Source organism: Anomalospiza imberbis, chromosome 7, assembly GCF_031753505.1.
Source record: "Anomalospiza imberbis isolate Cuckoo-Finch-1a 21T00152 chromosome 7, ASM3175350v1, whole genome shotgun sequence".
NCBI lineage: Eukaryota > Metazoa > Chordata > Aves > Passeriformes > Viduidae > Anomalospiza > Anomalospiza imberbis.
This window is the reverse complement of record NC_089687.1, coordinates 35,123,590-35,145,841: the sequence shown is the minus strand read 5'-3', so window position 1 is coordinate 35,145,841 and position 22,252 is coordinate 35,123,590. Positions and strand designations below refer to the sequence as shown.

The following is a 22,252-nucleotide window of genomic DNA, read 5'->3' as shown; positions in this document are numbered from 1 at the left end:
ATGTGCACCTGCAAGGTAGAGATTGAAGTTTTGACCTTTGTTCTTCTTGCCTTCTACTGAATTGTTTTGAACCACAGCTCTTAATTTAGTCAGAATATGTGCTTGGCTCAGAAGGAGAAACACCAAAAGAAGGAAATTTCTTGGATCTGTGCTTAAATGACTGAGTAGTGCTCTCCCAGCAACAGCAAAATTATGTGCTGGGTAAAGAGTCTTCTATGTTCATCAGCCCCTGGCAATCTGTGTTAGTAGTTCTGTCTGGATTACTGATGTTTTCAGGTTCTATTCCAAAAGGGTTTGGGTCAAATATTTTGGCTGCTGCATCCTTTAACCTATTGTCATTTTCAAGTATCTAGATGGTATTTGTAGGTTATGGACAGGGATGACACTCAATTTTCCTCGTGAATGAGATGATCCTGAAAGATGAATCACACTAAATCACCTGTCATAGCTAACTGATGATCTTACATATACCTGCCTTTAGCAGAAAACTGCATGTGTGTTGGCAGATGCTCTGTTCTAAAATACTTCACTGTAGTTTTATGTAAGCAAAGATTTTAAATACATGTAAATAGTCAAACTGTAGAGGCTGATAGATCATCTCACTTTTCTCTACAGCAAAAGATGAATTAGTGTTACACCTGCTGAGTACAGATAATATATTTACATAGCCCCAAATCTGGAAGTCCAGATTTTCTTTTGATCTTCCGTAGGAAAACTCTTACAAAGGCTGACACCCAGAGCTGGGTGTCACAGGCTTGCTCAATTAACTTTGTGTTGGTACTAGAGAGTTCCCTGCATGGCCCTAAGCCCCCCCACAGACCCCACTGAGTTCAAGGGAGTCTGTCTTGTTCCCGTCCGTGAATGTTGAACTGGGCTATAAGTGATCAGAAACCTCCGAATAGGAACTGGCATGCTAATTAAAGGCTAATGGGGAATCCTTATAAAAGAGGCTTTAAAAAGAAATAATTCCCAGTCACCTCCCCACAATGCCACACTGAGTTCTTACTACAGTTATTAGAGATATTTTTTTTTCCTGTAGGTTAAAATGGACTTAGAGGAATGTCTGCTTTAGAAACTGCAGGGGCACAGTTGTTCAATTAGTTTGCTCAATCATTGCTTTGTATAGGATGAAGGACACTTTTCTAAGATCACTGGCCTGGTATCATAGGAAAATAGTAGCAGCAGCTATTAGCATCTGACAGTCAGCGACAAAGGCAATTTCCCCTTAAATTAGAGGCTTGACAGTGGGTGTTCCAGTTAACTTTCTTATCTTTGCTTTCATAGACAAAAGGAGCCCTTAAATGAAACAGAGTCAGAACAATCATAAATATCAAACCCAACATCTGATGTTTGAAACCGATTAAAATTGTGGTATGCTTTCCAGAGGTGTTTATAGTAGCTTGAAGCGTTAGTGAGTTATGAGAATTATTTCATTAAGAGAATAAGCCACATCGGCTGACTCTGCTGCTGAAAATAATGAGGCGATCGCCTTTTCTGCGTGGTGGGGAACGATCGCGCTGTCTGACGAGATCACTAATTGGGACAGCAGCACTAAGTGGGAATGATTTCAGCAGTGGTGTTTATAGAGAACTTGGGCAAGGTTTTATTATAATGTAGCCAGTACTAAATTCCAAGTGATCAGGGTAGATTGTCGGTTGCATTTTTTTTGTGGCATCAAAGCCCCAAATCTTTCCTGATCACTTGCATTTTTCAAGCCTGAGTTGTCATAGGACTCCTGTTTTGTCACAGTTGTGTTGTCCTGAGCAGAGTTACATGTACCACAGCTGTATTGGCACATCTGTAGGGATAAAGAAATGTAATTTTGAAGCCTGACTGTTGGACTGAAACCACATAAAGTTAAAAGTTGCTCTCTGCCTCAGCTCTGTGGCAAACAAGTCTTGTCACCATCAGAATTTACTCCCAGGCATGTGAGGCTGAACCCTGCTCTGGGAGTCTTTCCTGGCTCAGTATGTGTTGTGGACTTTTTAGTAGGATGAGGTGATGGAGGCTTTCCTTTAGGGAGGGTGGTTGAAGCTGGCTGGTCTGGGCTGCAGAGGGGGACTGAATTAGTGCTTTGAGGCAGTTACTCCCCTGATGTGTGCACTGGGGCATGAAGAGATCTGGCAGCCAAACTGCTGTGCTCTGAACTGGGGATTCAGGTCTCCATTTCTTCCAAATATCTTGGAAAGTGCTAAAAACCCGGACCTGATCACCTCGAGATGCTGAGGAATCTGCTTTCCCTGGCAGCCTTTAAGGATTATGGTAGGCGGCATTTATTGGTCTGGGTATCTCCTGCCTCAGTGCAGGGAGGTGGACTTTTGACAGTCACTTGAGATGTCCTCTAGTCCTTTGTGTCTGACTTTGCAGTCTTGACACTTTGATTTTTTAGAGCCCAGCTATGGAATTGCTTGGTGATGCCCAATACAGATGTACCTGTGGTTTGGCAGGTTGAAGGACAGTGAAGATGGACTTTGCCAAGATGAGCTCAGACATGAGGGATGAGCTCAATAAAGTGTGGCAGGGAACTGTAAGAAGTGAGCTCCTTGGGCACTTACAAGAGCACGGTCTTTTATCCTGACTTCCTGAGAATTGCCAGGGCAGTAGTAGTAATCAAAGTTTTAGCCAATGCATTTAGCTTTCTTGGAGTTTAAGAAGAAAAATTATTAAATGGAAAGGAAATCATCAGGGTTTTAACAGTAATAGAGGGGTTTTCCACACCTAAGAAACCAAAGCTCTGCAAAGTAGTGCTACACTGTGTTTCTTGAAAAAAACTACAACCCAAACAGAGGAAAGGGTTAACTGGAAATTCAGCATTTCCTGGGATGTACCTTGAATTGTTACAGCGTTATCCACATCGGTTCAGATTTTTCACACTGGTGTGGTTAAAATAATGAAATAGTTCCTCTGATACGAACTCTGTAAACCAACACAGAGTAGCCACTGAAATGAGTTGGTGTTTGAGTATCTGTGGCCCACACTGCAATGGTGAAGGGCTCCCCTGTGTGCTTTTGCTATCTTCTGTCACAGCCCTGGCATTCCCTATGGAGCCGCATACTTGGCTGCAAAAACATTCCTCCCTCTCAGAGAGTGTTATAACGAGGGTGGAGTGAAATGATCAGTTAATCTCATTAAATAGGTTTTTATTCATTCTGATGGAAGTCCCTTGAAAGGTCATCTGCCAGGGCTTTGTTGCAGCACACACCTTTCTTGGGAAGCTTCTGTTATTCTCTTGGACTGTCAGGTTCAGTTAACTTTCCCTGGTACACACCCTGTTACAACACTGTGCTCTTGCTAGCTTTGTAGTCAGCAAATTTTCAGTGTTTGCTTCTGGAATTTCAGTTCCTTTTCAGACATGCCAATGAAAAGAGCAATCCTCATCTTCCATGAAATATGACACTTTGATAGCAGCTGGATGACAGATACCTGTTGGAGAGTGTTCTGTGTTTCCCATTCCTAAATCTGGGGGAAGGTGCGACTGTTGAAATCAATGGATATCTTCTCTCAGGAAATTGGTTCAAAGGCTTGTTTCCAGTTCCTGTGGGCCACAGGCTCTGTCTAGTCCTTCAGCCAAGTGATGTAGGTTTCCAGGTTGGCAGGACTAAGTTCTAGAGGTGGAAATGCAGCTGCCTGTGCTACCTTTGTGCAGTACTGAGGGTGAACAGTGCTTGTCTTTCCAGTACCAAGAGGGCACCTTGAAGGAGTGATGCCATTCTATCTAGGAGGAAAAGGCAGAGCCTCCTTTCTGCCTTTTGCTTCAGTAATCCCAGTGAATGAAAGTCCTTGAAGAACCCACCTTGAAACGGGTCTAAAATTGACCTGTTCTAAAATTCTGTAGAAAATTGAAGAGAAGGCTGAGCCACTGCTCTGTGTAGTATCAAGACCTGTTACCAGCCCAGGTGAGGAGCCTGTGCCACAGCGTGTTTTCCCTTCCTTAGGGTAGTGGGTGCTTGTTTGGAGTCCAGGCAGCTGACTGCTGCATCCCAGTGGAAGGAAGCAGAGCTGGATTATCACTGAGAAGCAAGGAACATGACAGATATGGCTCCAGGCTAGGTCACCAGAGGCCCAGTTTTTCTCCAAATTCTGGTCATTGTAGGGAGTCCCTTCATGTTTCTGTGCTTTTTTTTCCCTCTTGCCTTTTATTTTCTGAATCACAGAAGCCGTAGATCACTTAGGATGGAGACTTGGATGGTACATGTTAGCCTTTGTCAAAAGCAGGATTTTTTTACAATATCTTCTTTGCTTAGGGGTTATTTTGCATTTAATTTTTGCAGCCCCACAATGGGATGCATTCAGAAGTACCTTAATACCAGTGCAGCTTATTTCCTGTCCTGCACAGGAATAATTGTGGTGGTCCTAAAGTACCCTGTTGTGGTGTGATTACATTACAACAACCACGGAATTTTAACTATTCCCACACCACTGAGCATTGCCAGGTCTATGTGTGGACGAGCTCCTATTCACACTGCCCAGTAAAATGTGCCCTTGATCTGGAGCCAGGTCTACATTACTGGCTTCTGCTGGCACTGCTGTGTCAGCCTGTGGCTTTCAAGAACTGTAATCCCTCACAGGCAGAGAGATGCTGGCAGAAGAGCTCTGAGCATAGCCCTGGCTGGCAGGGTCACCTGCAAGTGCTGTTACAGGTGTTACATTGCAAAGGACTGTAAAACAGCAGACACTGTTCCTGGAAAAGCATGGGCTTGATTGATCCCCCTCATTTCTGTGCTGATAGGTCATGTCAACTTCTCTGAATTAGAATGTCTTTTTTGGGTTTTTAAAATGACTTTTGCTTTCTCTCTGCCTCTTACTTTCAAAAAATCTTTCCAGGTTGGGGGTTTATTCCTGTAGCGCTGTGTGGCCAAGGCATGGCACCACAGAGTGATGCTCTGCATGCATTGTATGAGCTCCTTTAGCTCATGGTTGCTCTATGTTTGTCCTGTCCAGAGAGGTCACAGGGCTCTTGGTCTTCCCTTTGGTGAAGCTCAGGTTGGTGGCCAGAGCCCTGTGTCCTATGGGTGTAGGCATTCAGCTCATGGTGATTGGCAGTGGGGCTGCAGCCCAGCCTCATCCCCAGTGGGCACAGCTGTGAGAAGCAGGTGAGCAGCATTGACAGCAATGAGCCATGGAGTGCCCAGGTGCACTGAGCAACCACCAAAGGGAACAGAGGGCACACAGGTGCACTGCATGCACAGGAGGCTATAAAAGGCTGGGCTGAAGGACAAGAAGGGCAGATGCTTGCAGCCTTCTGAAGTGCCCTGGTGTTGCTCTGTGTGGGCAGGTGGCTGAAGCCTTCTGCTGTGGTAAGGTGTTACTGTGTATGGGCAAATGCTTAAAGCCTTCTGAAACTGTGTGGTGATCCTCTGTGTATCGTGGCTGTCTCAGCTGTGACATGTGCTGTGACATATGGGGGGGAGGTCAGTCCTGGGGCCAAACCATATTCCCACCCCCAGTGTGGATGGTGTGAATATCTGTGTCTACCAGCTGGTAGTGAAAAAAAAAAGAGGAGTTGAAGTGTATCATTCTCCTACACAGGTAGGAGCCCCTCTTCTTAGCAGACTGTGGGTTTTACACAAGGCATGAGCCAAGGAATCTGATTCACTACAGACCTGTATGCTCTCCCCACCATGGTTTCATGTTACTTGGAGAAGCTGCACAGACTTTTTTTCTAGCCTCTTTTCCTGCTGTGGGATTGGTACCTATCACCTGTGAGGTTGCTCTGGGCACAGGTGTAGTCACTGCAATAGGGGAGAGAGAAGGGAAAGATCAGTGTGAATATTCAGGTCCCTGCCCTGTCTCGGACTTGGCGAAGGCCTTTGGAGGACTTGATGCTACTGTCCACCCTGAAACTTCATGCAGTGGGGTAGAAGATCCAGCTGCACCTTGGTGCTGCTGTTGTCAGGCCCTTTGTCCTGGGGGGTTGGATGTCTCAAATGTTTTTCAAAGGAGGTAGGGCATCCTGAAGTACATAAAGCTTGTTTATCCATTCACCTTGTTACCTGTCCCACCTATCATCTTTTTTTGTTATGCATCTTCTCGTGTGAGGGGGTAAGGCGGGCTGTGTTTCCTCTCCGGTGAATGGAAGATCTGAGCTGGGCTTATGGGAGAGATGCTCCGGTGGCAGTTAAACCACATTCACGGCAAAGCTTGACGTTCCGATGGGGGGATTTTCTTGTTTATCCCCTCTGTTCCTCCACTTGAACAAAACAAGTGTTAGACTAAAGGTATCTATGCTGTGAACTTTGGCATCAGGCTGGAGCTTTCTCATCTTCTTTTTCGTGATGGTTTCCTTGCATTCCACCCCTCCAAATTCCATCAGAAGAAAGTGATCTTGTCCTGGTTTTTCTCAAGGGGCATGTGTTGCCTCAGTCCATGAAAATCAATGTTGGTTAGTGGCACAGAATGCGGGCTGCAGAGCCCTGTGATATGCTTAAGTCTATGGTAATTTGTCTCATAATTGTTCTTGGATTTGGGAATGCCTGTGTGCAATTCTATGAGAATTCATACCTAATATTTTCTAGACATCAACTCAGCTTTTGGACATTTTATGATTCCTTTTGCAAGCAAAGTTGCTTTTTTAGGTAATGATCTAGCCATAAAACATAAACTGAGAGAGTTTTTGGTAACTCTATCTGTGTGCATCATTTAAACTTCAGCAGTGTGAATTAAACAACCGCTTTATTCCAAGGAGCAGCAAACAGGATGGTGTGAATTCCTTCATTTTGAAAATGAAAGAAGTTTCTTCTTTCTGTATGAAAACAGCAAGTCTTTTTACCCACAAGAGATGAGGTTTATTCATTTGAGGGAGAGTAGCTGTTCTCTTAAAGTTGTGGATGGTTTAAAAGCTTCCAGGAAAGAGTGGCAGTAGACTGAAGACCTTGTTCTGGTTAGCATCCAGGTCTGTGATAGAGGGAGACAGCTCAGGCAAAAGAATAAAATGGTGTTTGGTTTTTAATCTTGCTTCTTGAGAAATTGATATCCTGCAGGCTTTGCCTTGTCAAGATAACGGCCCCTGAAGGAGAATAAATCTTATTAATTAGCAGTTTTGCATACTGCTTTTAATTGTTCATTCCTAGGTACAGGCTTTGTATTGCACGTGCACTGTTGTGGTGAGGGGCCTCTCTCCTGCAGCCCTGGAGGGTCTACCCGAGTGTAGAAATATTTCAGAATGCACCATTGGGCCTTAAATTTACTCAGTGCCTTAATCCTCATCACCTTTCAGATTTAGGCATGTTCTAAATGCAGTTGTAAGTAATAGTTTTACAGTTTAATCTCCCAAAATTGGGTCAACCTTACCAGCTGTTTTGACCTGGTTACCAGCACAGGTAGTTCCTTGGTGAGTCAAATGCATCTTTGTGCAGCTGTGTGGAACAGTCTGGGGTGTCAGCTTCACTTGAAACCCCCTGTTTGAAATTTTCCCCCTGCCTTAAATGCACAGGCCTCTCTCTCTATCCCTGTAGGGTATTATCCTTTGGATAATCTCATCTTCGAGAGAGCAATATCACAATATTTCCTTGTTATATTGTGCTTTTTCAGTTTTAAGCGCTTTACAGAGGATACCAGTTGAAGAGATACAAATGAGTGGACAGAATTTTAGGCTGAAGAGGTGGAGAAAAAGTTGGGAAATTAATCTTAGAAGAATTGAGCTCCTGTAGGTGGAAGACAAGTCAGCTTCCTAATTTGTGTACGTGACTGCAAATTGTCAGAGTATAGGTAGCTCTCAGGAGTTCAGAAGAATGATGTGCTAGTTGTGTATGTAAGGGTCAAGTAGTATATAACGTTAGCAGACTGAGAGCTCTGTGAGTTTATTCTTGGCCTTCTTTTAAATTTGTATTCTACGAATTGCACAATTTCTTTTGCCACAATCCCAGTGTACCTCCATGTGAATCGCAGAGTGTTCTCATAGTCTAAACGCTATGACCCATCAGCTGCCCCCAAATTACCTAATATCAGGTAGAGAAGGTTGTCAGCCAAAGAAAATGATAGGAAAATGTGTCCAGCCCTGGTTTCTGACAAGCCTGTACATGTGCAGTGGAGTAATACAAATGGAAGGCACTTAGAGAGGGTTTCAGCCACATACAACAGAGAAGTACAGGCTTGAAAAATACTAGGAAAGTGCAATTCTTATGCAATGAGGAAGCCAGAAAGAGGTATGGGAATTGTGCCTTGGCTGAAGGAAAAACTATTTAGCACCGCCCTTTTCAAATGTCAAATGCATGGGAAAAAGTTGTTGGAAGCCAGTCTCTGCTAAGTTTGCTGCTTGCAAAACCTACTTTTTGTGAGATGTTTGTGCAAAAGCACCTCTCTGGTCTGCCTGTGAGACCAGACATGACTCAGGCTATCAGCATGTAACATGGTTTCAGGTTGCTGTCTTACTGCTCTTGGTCTAAAATGCTGGAAAGGAGGTGTTTGCTTTTTTTTCCTCACTTTTCAAGTGCTTCATTCATTTAATGTCATTAGTGCTATTGTTACTTAAATTTACCTTCTGACTGGTAGCCATTAAATATTTATAGAGAAATCAATAGTAGTGAGATTTTTGCTCAAGTAAATATATATCACATATGTACTCAAAACCAAAGCAAACTGCAGTGCATTCCAGGAAATAATCTATAGTGCTGCTCTGTGATGTTCTTCCTCATCTTCATGTCAGGATGTTTTATCTATGTCCCAGCTCACCCGTTCCTGCTCCAGAACTCTGGCTGTTCTTTTTGACGGCCTAGAACAACGGAGCCTTAGGAAAAGAGTAGAAGTGTTTTCACAGTAGAAATGTGAATGATAATTGCCATAAAATTATCCAAGGTTCCTTAATGACTGGATGCAGGGAGATCCTTAGCTTTGATGTTATGTCTGGTGGACAGCACCCCAGCCAGAGACGGCTGTACTAGAAGAAGAGAACGGAACTGGCTGGAGGCAAACCTAGCCCTTCCTAGCATTTGGAAAGGGAAAAGTATTTTTGAGAGAAGGTAGTGATGTGGCAATGGAAGATGATGGTTTAAAGCCATTTCAAACCAATGCCTCAGAAAAAAATAGGACTGGGCTTAAAGTGGCTTTGGAACCAGGCTTAAGCTCATTGGAGGGGAATAGACAGAGGTGTGATATAGACAACACAGCCCATATGCACAGGGCAGTTTATTCTCCATATTGGGTCTCAGCAGCATTTTCTTGTGCAGCTATAGATGGAATAAGTCTTTGTAGACCATCCAAGAGATGACCTTAATCAATTGTTCTGGCCAGGTGTTTTGGAAGGGGGAAAGCTTCCTTATGAGTCAGTGATGAAATTTCAATTTATAATTATGACTGTAGTTTATAATAATAATTCTAATTATATATTTACAGTTTAACCTACTACAATGTAAAATGGTAACATTTGCTGAGCTTTGGCTGCTTTCAGATGGTGAAAATGTGCTGGTGGTTGTTGGCTGGATTTCAGAAATGTTTGTCAAAATTTTGTGTGCTATGTGAACAACAAAATTTTGTGTGGATTAAGCAATTATTAATTCTCTCCCATTATCCATCAGATAAAACTACAACTAGCTCATTAACTAAAATTAATTGTAAATAAAGCCGATCTGTTGTTGAGGAAACTAGTTAGAGTGGTAATTGGGTAATGATGATGCATTTAATTTCATACTGCAGATTTAAAAGCTACTCCTTTTGGCAGTGATAGAGCAAGGTGTTCTGAAATGAAGCCCGGTGCTTGTCACTGTCATTGTCCTCTTAATTAATGCCACCAGGACTGCCTGTGTTTTGAATCTAATTAGTGTCCCCTGCAGAGCACTTGGAAATGTCCTGATTCTGCTCACACTGAAGCCAGTGGTTAAACTATTTTGTGACCTCTGTGGGCAGGAGGTAACACAGGAGGCAGTGTGGAAGTGGTGGTGTAGGACATGGTGCACTCCTGGCTTTCCTCCTGCCGCAGCACATCCTCATGTCTGAGCTCTGGGAATAGTGGCTGTGCTTTGGGATTTGCTACTCACTTGCCATGGAGATAGATCTGGAGTTTCAGGCCAACAAAACTGAATTGTGACTCAACCTTTTAAAAATGATTGAGTGAGTAATTTTCTATGCAGCTTCATTACAGTATCTTTTGCCCCAAGGATTATTTACTGTAGAGTAACTTCCAGCATGTTTTCGCTGCTATTTGTAATGTTAAATTTTCATAAGAAAGGACTTGTTTAAATAGGATAATGTTTTTATCCCAAATTGCCCAGTTCTAATGGTAAAATTGGCTTCACGAGTAAAATCAGCAGTTGTACCTGCTAGCTTACGTGCACAATTTCTTGGTTATTTGTTTCTGTTTTCAAAATTTATTAAATGCTATTATGAGATGAGCACAGTGTGTTTGAGTTTAGCCAACTACAATTTCAGTCCTTAACAAAGAAATGGGCATTGGGTACAGAATATATAATTCAGGAGAGCCACCAAGTTGTTCAGAGGGATGGAGCACCTTTGCTCTGAGGAGAGGCTGAGAGAATTGGGATTGTGCAGCCGGGAGAAGATAAGGATTTGGGGTGACCTAATTGTGGCAAGAAGAATTGAGAGTGACTGTTTACAAGGGTCTGGAGTGACAGGACAAGGGGGAATGGCTTCCCAGTGTCAGAAAGCCGGGTTAGATTGAACATTAGGAACAAATTTGTGACTGTGAGGGCGGTGAGGTCCTGGCACCAGGTTGCCCAGAGCAGCTGTGACTGACCCTGGATCCCTGGAAGTGCCCAAGGCAGGTTGGAGAGGGCTTGGAGCAAGCTGGGATAGTGGAAGGTGTCCCTGCCCATGGCAGGGGGTGGGATGAGATGGGTTTAAGGTCTCTTCCAACCCAAACTATTCTCTTATTCTCCTTGTCCTATCATTTGTAATCACTCTACTGATATTTTTTTTTCCCTTCTGACTTGGTTTAGAGGGAATTACAGAACTAAAGCATTGACTTAATCTTTAATGTTCCTACTTACCAGACATTAGGGGAATATAGAATAAATATATTTTACCTGTTTTATTTTTAACTTTTTCTCTGTGAGGTTTTTTTTCTTTTGTGCTTCCTGGTCCATGGGGAGAAAAACCCTTCAAGCATGTTGTAGTTACATCACTAATATTAGAACTGAGTAATCGGGTGGCTTTGGCAGCAGTCTCGTTTATAAATTGTTGGTGAGCAGATGGCTCACCAAGTTGGCATGCCAGCTCCAAACTTTCACAATCATGAGTCAAGTTTTAAATCCCAAGATTGTCTTACATACCATGAGGGGTTTTTTTTTATTTTTAATGTGTGTTTGTTTAATAAATGTAACTCTCGATGGGTCTTCTCATTCCTGAGCTGTGTTTTGTGCTGAAGCATGGCTTTTCAGCAGTCTCTGGCTTTGGGAATGCCTTTTTTCCTTAATTTAATGAAAGTGGAGACTTTTTTAGTCACATATCTTAAAATCTTGCTGCTAAGAAAAACTAATAAATGACAGTGTAAGGGACATAAAAGTGAGACTTGTAAGCTCTGGCTAATGTCAAGAAGTTCAGATGATTGAGATCATTCACAAATGAACGTATAACAACTTTTGGTTTGTATGCACAAGTATTTTTTAAGAATAATTTGCTGGTATTTGTTATCCTGGGTATGCAGTTCTATGCCGATTTGTTTGTTTTCTGAGTGCAGGGCTTAAGTCATTAGGCAGCATAGAGTACAAATGTTACATTTTGAAATGCAAGAGTGAATATTTTCTGTAAGCAAAATGTAGCAATAAGGAAACTGGGCCGAGCAAGAGCGCTCAGACATTGCCTGTGAGCACAATGAAGTTCCAAAAGGGTCGGATCTTGAGCCACTTGAGAATTTGGACTAATATTTCTGGAAGGATTTCTGCTTTTTTTCTTTTTCCTTTTCAAGCTATTCCTTTAACTAAAATTAATATGGTATATGTGGGTTATAATGCATTGTGGGACCTGTTATGAAATGATAATTAGACCTTATTTCTAAATGATTCCACACAAAGTGTGCTGTTGTAAATGCTAAACAACTGTGTTTCTTCCATAATCATGTAATTGGTGTGTGCAGCTAATTAGTGTGTGTTCAGTTTAGGCCCAGATTTTTTGGAAATGTCTCCTGTTCTGGTCCTGATTTAGCAAAGCTCTTAAACAGATGATTAACTTCCATTGGCTTTAATAGGACTTAAGCACATTCTTAATCAGGGCCATTGTGTCAAATCATGTCTCTTGGTGACAATCAGAACAACCTGCCAGAGCCGTAGTAAAAATATCTGTAGGCCCTTCTTAAATTTAGATTAATCATTTCTTTAATTTGTGAAGCATTTTTTTTTCAGAATCTGATACTCTGTGTAGGTACCCTTCTCTCTCTTTTTAAGCAAATGGTTATTGTCACAATCTAATTGTATGTGTAAAGTTTAAAGATTTTAACTAGCTTGGCAGGCTGTTTACATCAAATCTGTTCAATACACCTTTGAGATGGAGAAGAAGAAAATAGGCATCTGAGAGTGCCTCACTGGAATATAAATGTCAGTGCTGATAGATATCTATGATAGAAAATTTGTGTGGGAGTAATAATTTAGTAATAAAATAGGTCAAATTAATTTTTATGCTGAAGGGGATACCTTACAATAACCATTTTGTAATTTTATGTTTGACAGTTTGCTCTGCATTATGTGGATAGGTGGAGCTGAGATAATGTAATCCATTTCCAGTTGTAAACAAGATTGCTTTAAGAGCTGCAGTAGTAAGATGCATGTTGGCTGACTTTAAGCTGAAAGGTAATTGCCTCTGAATATTAATGTGCATGTGGGGATTTTGTTTTTAATTCTGGGATTTTGTATTTGCCCTATAGCAGCTCGTTTTCCCAAACCCCGCTTTGCTGCTAATTGAAGCTGATGGCAAGTGTTGAATTTTGGGTCCTTTGCTTCTATTTTATGTGGCCTGTGTTCCTTGGAGAACGCTGCTTTCTTTGGCTGTTACTTTTTTTTGTGTAACCACCTTTCAAGGTGAGGATTTTTGGAGATGCTCTTGTTGTCCTACAGCAGCTATGAGTAGTTCCTGGCATGGAGGAGGAAGGATGGAATTGTAGGTTATGGAAAAGGGGAGAAGTTGCTGCACTAACTAAATTGGAGCCTCTTAGAGAAATGAGAGTTGAGGTGCTGATCCATGTGCTCTGTAGCTGGCAAGCTTTCTCATGAGTAATTTAAGACCTATCCAAAGCCCACTGTACTCTGTGGGAGATTCTCTGATTCCACACACTTGTGGAGCAGACCCCTATCACGGGGACAAGCTGTAGGTAGTGACAAGCACGGTCTGGGGGAACATCAGCTGGGCTGTGTTTGAAATTGTTTTAGGCATGGAAGGCTACAGCCAGATTACAAGCAAGCTGTACCTCAGCTTTCCATTTAAATTCCAGCCCTTGGCTTGTACAAGCTGTTCCATTACCACTGCTTACAGCAAGGCCCAGCACTGGTAACAGCAGGATTGGTGTTGAGCAGGGTGTAGCTGCAGCTCTGCTCTGGAGCAATCTGCAGCTGAGCAGTGCTGCAGGAGCTTGGAAATCTGTTGTGTGCAGGGTTTTGACCTGCACATGTTTTAATTGCACCGGGTGTGTGGGCTGTCATTAGTTAGGACTGTTTAAAGGTGTTATACCTGGCAGGTGCCCCAGATGCCCTTCTAGCTGAGATGACTATTCCTGAGACAAGCATTCAAAGCAGAGTTCAGCATTCCTTGTTCTCTGTGGCAATGCCAGCAATTTCTTCTGGAAAAGAAAAGCCAAATAACAAAAAGGGGTATTTTTAGCTTGGATCGATTTGCTGATCCAGTTTAGTGCACGGTCTCACACAGTGAGAGGGGGGGTGTCTGAGCAGGGATGGGAGCTCCTAGCTCTTTTTCTGTTTCTGCAGAGGCAAAGGCACTGAGCTGTGCCGATACCTCACACAGGTCATCAACTGTGTGGTCAACAAGACAGGCAGTTGGCTTTTCTGCTGCCTCTAACCCAGTGCAAAGGGTGGTTGCCTCTTGCAGAGGGATGGGGCCAGCAGCTCAGAGGTGCTGGGTTCACAACCAGCCCTTTCACAGGTTGCCTTTATCTCACAGCTCACATTTGGACTGTAACCTCATATAACACCTTTAGTTAAACAGTGGTGGTGGTATGAGTGGGAACCACTGAACAGAGACAGACTTGAATCTTCCACACTCCTGCACCTTGCACAAACTTTGGGGTATTGAGCTTTTTGGCTCAGAATGATTTTTAAATTTCCATAGTGCCCCATCTCCAGTGATTTGGTCTGACACTTCCTGAAGTTCAGGGGAGTCTTCGTGGTATTTCAGTCATTTTTGCAACATGATGCTGCTTGTAGCAAAGCTGTTCTATGGATGCCTTTGCTAAAAAATTACTTAGCTACAGAAACATTTGACTGTAGGCTGGTAAGCAGAAAAAGTGAGGGTGTGTGGGTTTGTGAATGTATGTTGCCCATTAAGGAGTCTCACTCAATGCTGGGTGCTTCATTACAATGAGAAAAATAACATAAAAGGATTCTAATAGCTAATTAACTTGTTCACTAATGGATCAGGCACTGTCTTAAGGGCAGTAGTTTAAAAGAGTCTGTTTAATGAAAGTTGACTGCAGGTATGTCCTGTGGCTATTACAAACTTTGTTTTATAATAGCATGTATTTTTCAGTAGCTCCTTGCCATGCTGTAATGTGGTTGGAGTGGGAGAAATTAGAAAACTGACCATTTCCCGGCAGATAGCGATAAGTTTCTACTCAGTCAGAATGCTCTATACACTGTGATAGGTTTATAATTATTATCCTAAGATTGATGCTTTTAGGGGGGAGTGTAAATTTGTGCAGCAGTAATCCATTAAGAAATCAATAATCATTCCATCCTGAAATGCAGTTTCTCTACAACATTATAAATACACACCAAAGATTTGAAACTCTGTCGGTTTCCCCTTCTCCACCCCCCTCCTCCTGCTTCCCTGAACTCCAGGTTCAATGCCCTTTGTTGTGTTGGAGAAGCAGTTCTGTGGTGGGACTCTTCTGGCAGGAAAAACAAGGCTGATGGTATCAGCAGGACCCTGAGAGCCAGTAGTGCTTTTTAGTGCAAACTTGCTTTCCCACCAAAAGTACACTTTTTATCTTGGGGAAATTCTCCCTCTCCTCTGCCAGGGTTTCATCCCTGCTAGATGGGGATGATGAAGATTCATGCCTTGTTCCTCTGCAGAGAACAGTGGAGAGGAAGTATTGTAGAAGTGCAAAGTCCTTGTATGTGTACATTTCCTTTTCCTCGTTCAGACTTGGTTCTTCATGTAACAGTTCAGAGGTTTAGCTATCAGAGACCAGCACATCCTGCAGGACTTCCCTTTTTGCTCTGAATTCTCCCTAGCTGGGCAAACACATTTTTGAATTGCTGCTATAAGTTGTCCCCTGATATAAAGAGCTGGAAACATACTTTTTCTAGGAGTGAGGGTGATTATAACTGATAAATAGTAGCTGAGCGAGGAAGAGTGGGAGTATTATTTATGTTTCTTTGTGGAGGAATAAATTAAATGGGGTGAGGTGCTGGGTCAGCCTGGTTTTGATCTTGCAAGGAAAATTGTGGATGGAACAGGGAGATGCTATTGCTGTAGCAAGAACCACAAAACGAGGAGTATATCTAATATTACATTTCCATGGCTTTTACTTTTATTATTCCTCTACTTTCGTTTTGTTAGAGCTGGTTGAAAAATCATTTCTAATAAAAAAAAAATCTCATTTTTCCATTTCAGTCTAAATTACTATTATTTTTAGCCAGCTCTGCTGTTGGTTGAAAAAATGGGCATTTGTTAATGACAGAGTTAGTTTTTAAACCCATCATAGTTGTTTAGGCCAAAATTCCCTCTTCCTCATCTACCTCCAAAAAAGCGTGCTTGGCTTGGTATGGGTAACTCAGATATGCCTCTTCCTCCTCTGAGAACACTGTCGTCCAATTCATGGGTGGTCACCAGCCTCTTCAGCTTTGAGAGGGAGAAGAAACAGTATTTATCACACCTTTGCTTTTGAGATTTGAGAATCTCAGGTTATATGCAGAGGTCTAACAAGTGTGAAGTGTGAGTTTTGACTGTGATTTGGTACATGTGTACCTTGGCTTATCTGTGAATACCCACGTGGATAGAATCATACGTGTGTTTTAGTGCTTGCAGACAGGGAGTGTGGGTGAGCTGGTGATGAACAAAACTGGACACCAAGAAGCCAAACACTGATTCTCACCTCTGTAAGTTGCTCTAGAATAATCCAAGGCTATTGTCATGGTAAATTCTCTCACTGTGATCCTGTATGGAAAGAGCTTTCACACATGGCTTGACTGTGGGGACACTTGCCTTTCACTGGTTTTCACTGGAAGTGCATAGTTGGATGCTAATAGGAAAAGACCCAGATACCAGCAAAAGAAAGGTCTTGTCAATTGTGTTCAGCAGATTTTCATTCAGCATTGACTTCTTTTTTTTGAGTTTTTTTCTGTAAGGCCATGAACCCTATACTGGGTACTTTCAATAAAGAATAGTTCTTCATTTACCGAAAACTGTCCCTCTTGCTCAGATGCTGGTAGTATGTGTTTAGCAAGGGCTGACAGTTTATGGGTTTTGACTCTTCAGTACCTTGTAACTGGCTTCACTTCTTTGGTCTTCACACTGATTAATGCTTTTATACATCACTAACACCTAATTTTGAAAAAAAAAAAATTTCCTCTTTTCCATCAACTTGTGATACAGAAGCAGCAGCTGATTGACAGCTGATTTTTTTCTGCAATGGTTTGCTGAAGTGTTCATGCCAATGACATGTGGCTTTTCAGTGAAATAGGAAGACTTTATCACATCTTCTTGTTTTACCCATTACCTTTTTTTTCCAGTGGTTTGCAGAACAGTGAGTGCTAAAAGCCCAGTATCAGCTCACAGGATGCCGAATTTAACAGATAGACCTTTATTAGCTCTCGGTTGCATTTGTCTTTACTTCACAAGTCTCTATTTAGAATTACCTGTAAATGGTTATTTTCCAGTGTGGTTTTCAAAGACAAACCACTTTTTTTCTTATTGTTGTTGCTGCTGGTTTCTTTAACTGCTAAAAGCTCATCACCATGTATATAACTCTTATGTGTCCACTGATAGCTTGAGTGGCAAGTTACAGAAATTGATGTAAGTGGCTTTTTGGAAAGAAAATTCTTCAAAGAGAAATATTAAACAAACGGAACAATTAAGAGATGCCATCTCAATCAATAAGTTAGAGTTAATTGGCTGTGTACAAAGCATTTTTAAACAACTTCCCTGAAGAGTCTGTATATTGAGCTTAGAGTGCCTTTCTAGTGAGGCTATTTTCAAAGGCTGGTTTCCTCTAAAAAAGTGCTCGTTTTCAATTTTTTTTTCCTAATTTCCAGACTGAATGCCATCTTGCATATGGGTCTCATTGAGTGAATATAAGACTATTTAATAACAGCTTTTCATTTCTTCCTTTGTGTGTGTGTGCCCCTCTAGGAGTATCCCATGTTCTAGTGACTGCAAACTGCTGGTCTAAAAAACAGCCAGCAGCTGCTCTCAGCCTGTGGGCAATAACAGCACTTCAAATGGGCTGTATTCAGGCATCTGTGTTACCTCATTTTTGTATTTCTGTTGACTTTATCAAAGTCTCCCAAGTGCAAGACATTGACCACAAGCCACGTGTTGGGACCAACGGTCTTAAACTGATAGTTCAACTTCATACTTGTAAGAGGTGTCATAAACCCTATTGGAATTAAAAGGAAAAAAAACCTCTAAACCCCCTTGTTAGTACCCTCGGGTTATGGATACATTTCCAAAAGGGTATTTTATGCCAAGCCTTCAAAACCCTCTTTGATAATGAACAGGCATCATTCTCTGAACCTTCAGTGACTGGAGGTGGAAGAAGAGCTTCCTGTCTCTTAGCAGGAGCTACCTGTCTCTTTGGAGTGCCTCCCTCGGGGTGTTGTAGGCCTGACTTTTAGAGATGGCAGAGATTGCTAGACCACGTCCGAGCGGATCAGGAATTCGTGCAGTTGGACATTGGAAGAGTTGGTCCAAGTGGCTTGGTCAGTGGCACGTGGTGAGACAGCACCCAAGCCTCACACCTGCTGAAATGCCTGTCTTCTATCTATGAGTTCATTTCACCAGACCAGTGTTTTTTGCTTTTTGGGTTATGTAGAGCTGTTAAATGTGTTTAATGAAGCTGCCTCCCTATTTTTTTTTTTTCCCTCGACCCAAATGTCACCTGTAAAAGTCAAAGTAAATGGTAAGAAAGGAAGAAATCGCTAGCATGAAATCTGGAGAAATAAGTAGTTCAAAGCAAAAAGCAAAATACTTTCTTAATGCTTTTCCTGGAAATTGTTCTTCCCTTTTGACCCACAAAAGGTCCTCACTGTGACTTGTAAGCTAAAGGACTGTAATTCTGGGTAATAGTTCTCAAATAATTTGAGCAGTGCTGCATTCAGATGAAGAAATGTTAACAGGTCTTGTCCAGGCTGATTCTCCCTTGTGCGGTTGGGTAAAGGAGTGGGGAGTAAATCATTGAGTAGGTATATCTTCCATTCAGCAGGAGCCGCACATGATGGGATTATTAGTATTTCTAAACTAAAGCCCCTGACAGATCCTTGGATGCTTAAAGCTGTTGTGATGCTTTACCAGATGGTTCAGAAACTCAGACTGGAATATCTCATTGGCTGGTGCTAAACAATGACATTTCAAACCCACACGTTTGTTTGGATTTTAATTTTCAGGAGGATTAAAGCTTTTTGGGATATGGGCTGTCTCTTTCCATATATATGCTCAGCACCTTATGTAGTTTAGATGCTTTTGCAGTGTCTTTATAATTCATCATATTACAGAGTATTTGGAACTGTTGCACATTTTTAGCCATGTGGTCCAGCAAAGTGCAGACAGGGATAAGTGTGCAAGTTGTTTAATGCAATGAGTGTGATGACTGCGACTGCTTTGTCTTGTATCTGGTAATTGTGTGAGCAGGTGATTATGCTGAAATGTGCCACTTTTGATTCTGTATCCCTCTGTTCTTTTCACTTCTCAAATCTTGTCTTTGAAGCCTCTGTTCTGTAAATACTAATGTGTTTGCATAACTTGTATTCGGTGCAGTGTTGATGCTTATTCCTCTTAGAGGTTGAACTGTTCAGTCCTGACTCTACTTAATACATTGAATGAGACCCTGCTGCTCTTGGGGAGATGATCAAAGGAAATTGGTTGGGTTTTATTCCCTTTCAGTCCCATGACATTTTGAAAACTGGATGGAGTGTCCTTCTGGAAAAATCTAAAAAATTTTTAAGGCCTTCCAAATTAGGCAGTCCTGCCTGGCTGCCAACATGTCCGTCCTGGTTAAAACTATCTTTCTGCTACTTTGGAACTGTCTTGGAGTGGGAATGGAAATATTACTATGAAATTCCCTTCTGAATTCCTTAGGGCAAAGATTACTGTTTTGTTGTGTGCAGATAATACTGGGTAGAGGCAGGCTACTATGTGAAAATGTGCACAGATAATTTTGGGATCAGGGGAAGGATTTGAGATAAGTGTTTGAGGAATGGAGGTCTCATTTATAATGCTTGTTTAAACAACAGTGTTGATGTACATTCTAGAGAGCAGTGAACCAGGATGCTTTGTTGACAAGTCTGGGAGGTTCAGCCTTTTTTGTCCCTCTCTTACCCTTAACAACTCAATTAAGAGAATAGCATCAGTGGGAAAAGAGTTCAGTTATGGTGAGAAGAAAAAGGACATTTGACATAATTATTTTTGTGTTAGACTGGTACGTTCTATCCCACTGTTCTCCATATGATTCATTCTATTTGTGCATGATTGTTGCACAGTATTAAATAATGTGCTTTTCTTTCCGTTAAACAAGTATTCCCCTAGCTTGTCTCAAAAGCTGACACGTTCATTCTTCACTCAGGGAGTTCTGCATCTGTCGACACTTCAGACATAATCAGTTTAGATTTCAGCAGCTGATTAGTGCTCACCTCTAACCAAACTCAGAAGCTGTTCCTCCAAATGGTAACAAATAATTTCCTAATTAGTCCTCTGCATAATGAATAGCAGGGGCCGTAGCTGAAAGCTAGTGCTCTCCGAGGCCTTCCTGTTCTAGTCCACTGGCCTTACGGACTGTTGGATCAGCATTTATGCTGAGCTTTTCTTCCCCCACCTTAAAATGCCTTGCTGAGCAATTAATTATGCACCTGAAGATAGGCATTTGGCACGCAACAGTATTCCACACACAGCTATGAAGGTTTCATTAGAGGCAGGTAATTTCTGTGTGGTTATGAAAGCAGGAGCAGGAATGCTGGGCAGCACTCCAGGATTATCCTATAGCGCCTGGAGCCGGTGCGTGTCCCTGCGAAGCTGTTTGACCTGGCCGGCTGATGCAGCCGAGCGCGGCTCACGCTGCCTCAATGCTGCCTTCAATACTGCCTCAAACACGAGCCCGCCGAGTGCACGGAGCAGCAGCTGGAGAGGGGAGGACAGCGTGGAGAGAGACTCCTCTCTACTCCAGTGCCTGGCTACTTGTGACAGCACCAAGTTTTACCAGGAAGTTTTATATGGGTTTATGCTTTTCTGAGTCTGATTAGCTAGTTAGCAAAACATGCCCGTCCCTGTCCATTAAACTCTGTGTACTTCCTCTTAGCTAACACTTACTTTGCACAAGCCTGGGGATTTTTTTTTTTAATAAATCTATGTCTACAGAGGCGTAATTTAATAAGTACCACTCACCAGGATGGTACAGTAGCCACTGGCATCTCTCAGAACAAAAGTCATGTGAGCAACTATAGCTGGATTAGTGTGACCTCAATAGTACAGAGAATTGAGGAAAGAAAAGAGAGAGGATAAGGGGGAAAATGCCTTAAGATGCCTTCAGGAAGCTGTGCAACTAAAGTTGTCCGAAGGCAGGCTGAGCCAGCTGAATACCAGAGTACATAAATATCTGTTAGTTTAAAAAGAAGTTTTAAAATGTCAATTGGATTTTCAGGTTTGATTCAATTACTTTTTTAAACCCTGCTTAACTTTGAAATTGAGAGGGTCTATTTTAAAACATAAATCAACAGCAACAGAAAAATCACTTAAATAACAGCAAAAGTGCTGCTTAAATATTTGCTGCTGAAATGTTAGAGTGTCTAGCTACTAAAATTGGGAATGTCACAAAATCAGCACCTAAAAGCAGAGCTTGTTGCTTAAAGTGCTTTATTACTGTAGCTGTTACTTTTTCTGTTGGTATGGGGATATTTTCTTCAGTTTATTCAGAGTTCAGTCAAAGTGGGTAAGGCGGCTAGTAGGTGGAAAAGCAGAAAGATTTTTTTCTCCTCTGCAAGCTGGTGAATAAAAACTGGTTTGAGAGGTTGAGGCCAATTCCATTTTGCATTCAGAATAAGGATGACATGAGTGATGAATTTAAAAATCACTTACAAAATGAAGCTGTTAATTATCTTTAATGTATTAACATGTAAAACAAATGTGTGAATAAATGAATGTTAAGCTTTTTAAATAACTGCACAGTATATCCCCTGAGGTAATAAAAAGTGCCTAATCTACTATAAAGCTTTCATTTATTTGCAAAATCACTGGTCTCTGTGGCTAATAGTTTTTGTTTAGAAAACAGCTGAGAAGTGCAAATACAAGATTTAGCTACAGTATTTAAACTGAAGTTTCCTGGTTGCTTTATTAAACTCCAACTTTAAAAGACTTATTACATTGCTTTGAGTATGAATTGGTTCACTGTGTCTTCCTCTTTTATAAAATATATTTATCTTGGAAACAAGGACTAGTGTATACCTAATCTATCTGTGTTTTGGTGCTGTAGCTGCTATGCTTTCCTGAGAAAGTTGTTAGCTTAACTAAGATAGAAATTGATACAGCTTTTTCAGAGTACATGAGAAAATGTCTAAATGAAAGATTGTGGAAGGCTATAAAAGATGGGACTACAAGGAGGTGGCAAGCTCCTTCAGTCCCAAACCAGATCTGTTTCAAATATTCATTAAGGAATTGCCATTAAAAATGGGGAGCTACTTATGGCTCTTCTAATTCACGTCAAATGACAATATCAACGTGAAAAAAGCAGAAAATTGTACAGGAAGAGTTGCCTCATTTGGGCTGGAACACTGAAAATGAGATGTAACGTGGGAGTGTGTGGTGCAGGGTCGGAGACTGGGGACTGAATTTCCACTGTAACCTGCATGGCTGGAAATGAATAGGCTGGGTTTAGGTGATGTGAGATGTCTCTTGGGCAGCATCATGACAAAGTTAGGAAAAAGGCACGTGC

General features: G+C 41.8%; 1 protein-coding gene across 22 annotated transcripts in view; it reads left to right on the top strand.

Moving 5' to 3' along the window:
• IKZF2 (IKAROS family zinc finger 2) overlaps nucleotides 1–22,252 on the top strand; it is a 116,624-nt gene that overhangs the window by 6,000 nt on the left and 88,372 nt on the right. The window contains exon 1 of one of the 22 annotated variants that reach the window (XM_068196586.1): nucleotides 5,152–5,297. The exons of 20 other annotated variants lie outside the window; for them this stretch is intronic. The gene's annotated coding sequence lies outside the window, so the exon portion shown is untranslated. One more of the 22 variants, XM_068196585.1, reaches the window with a different exon arrangement.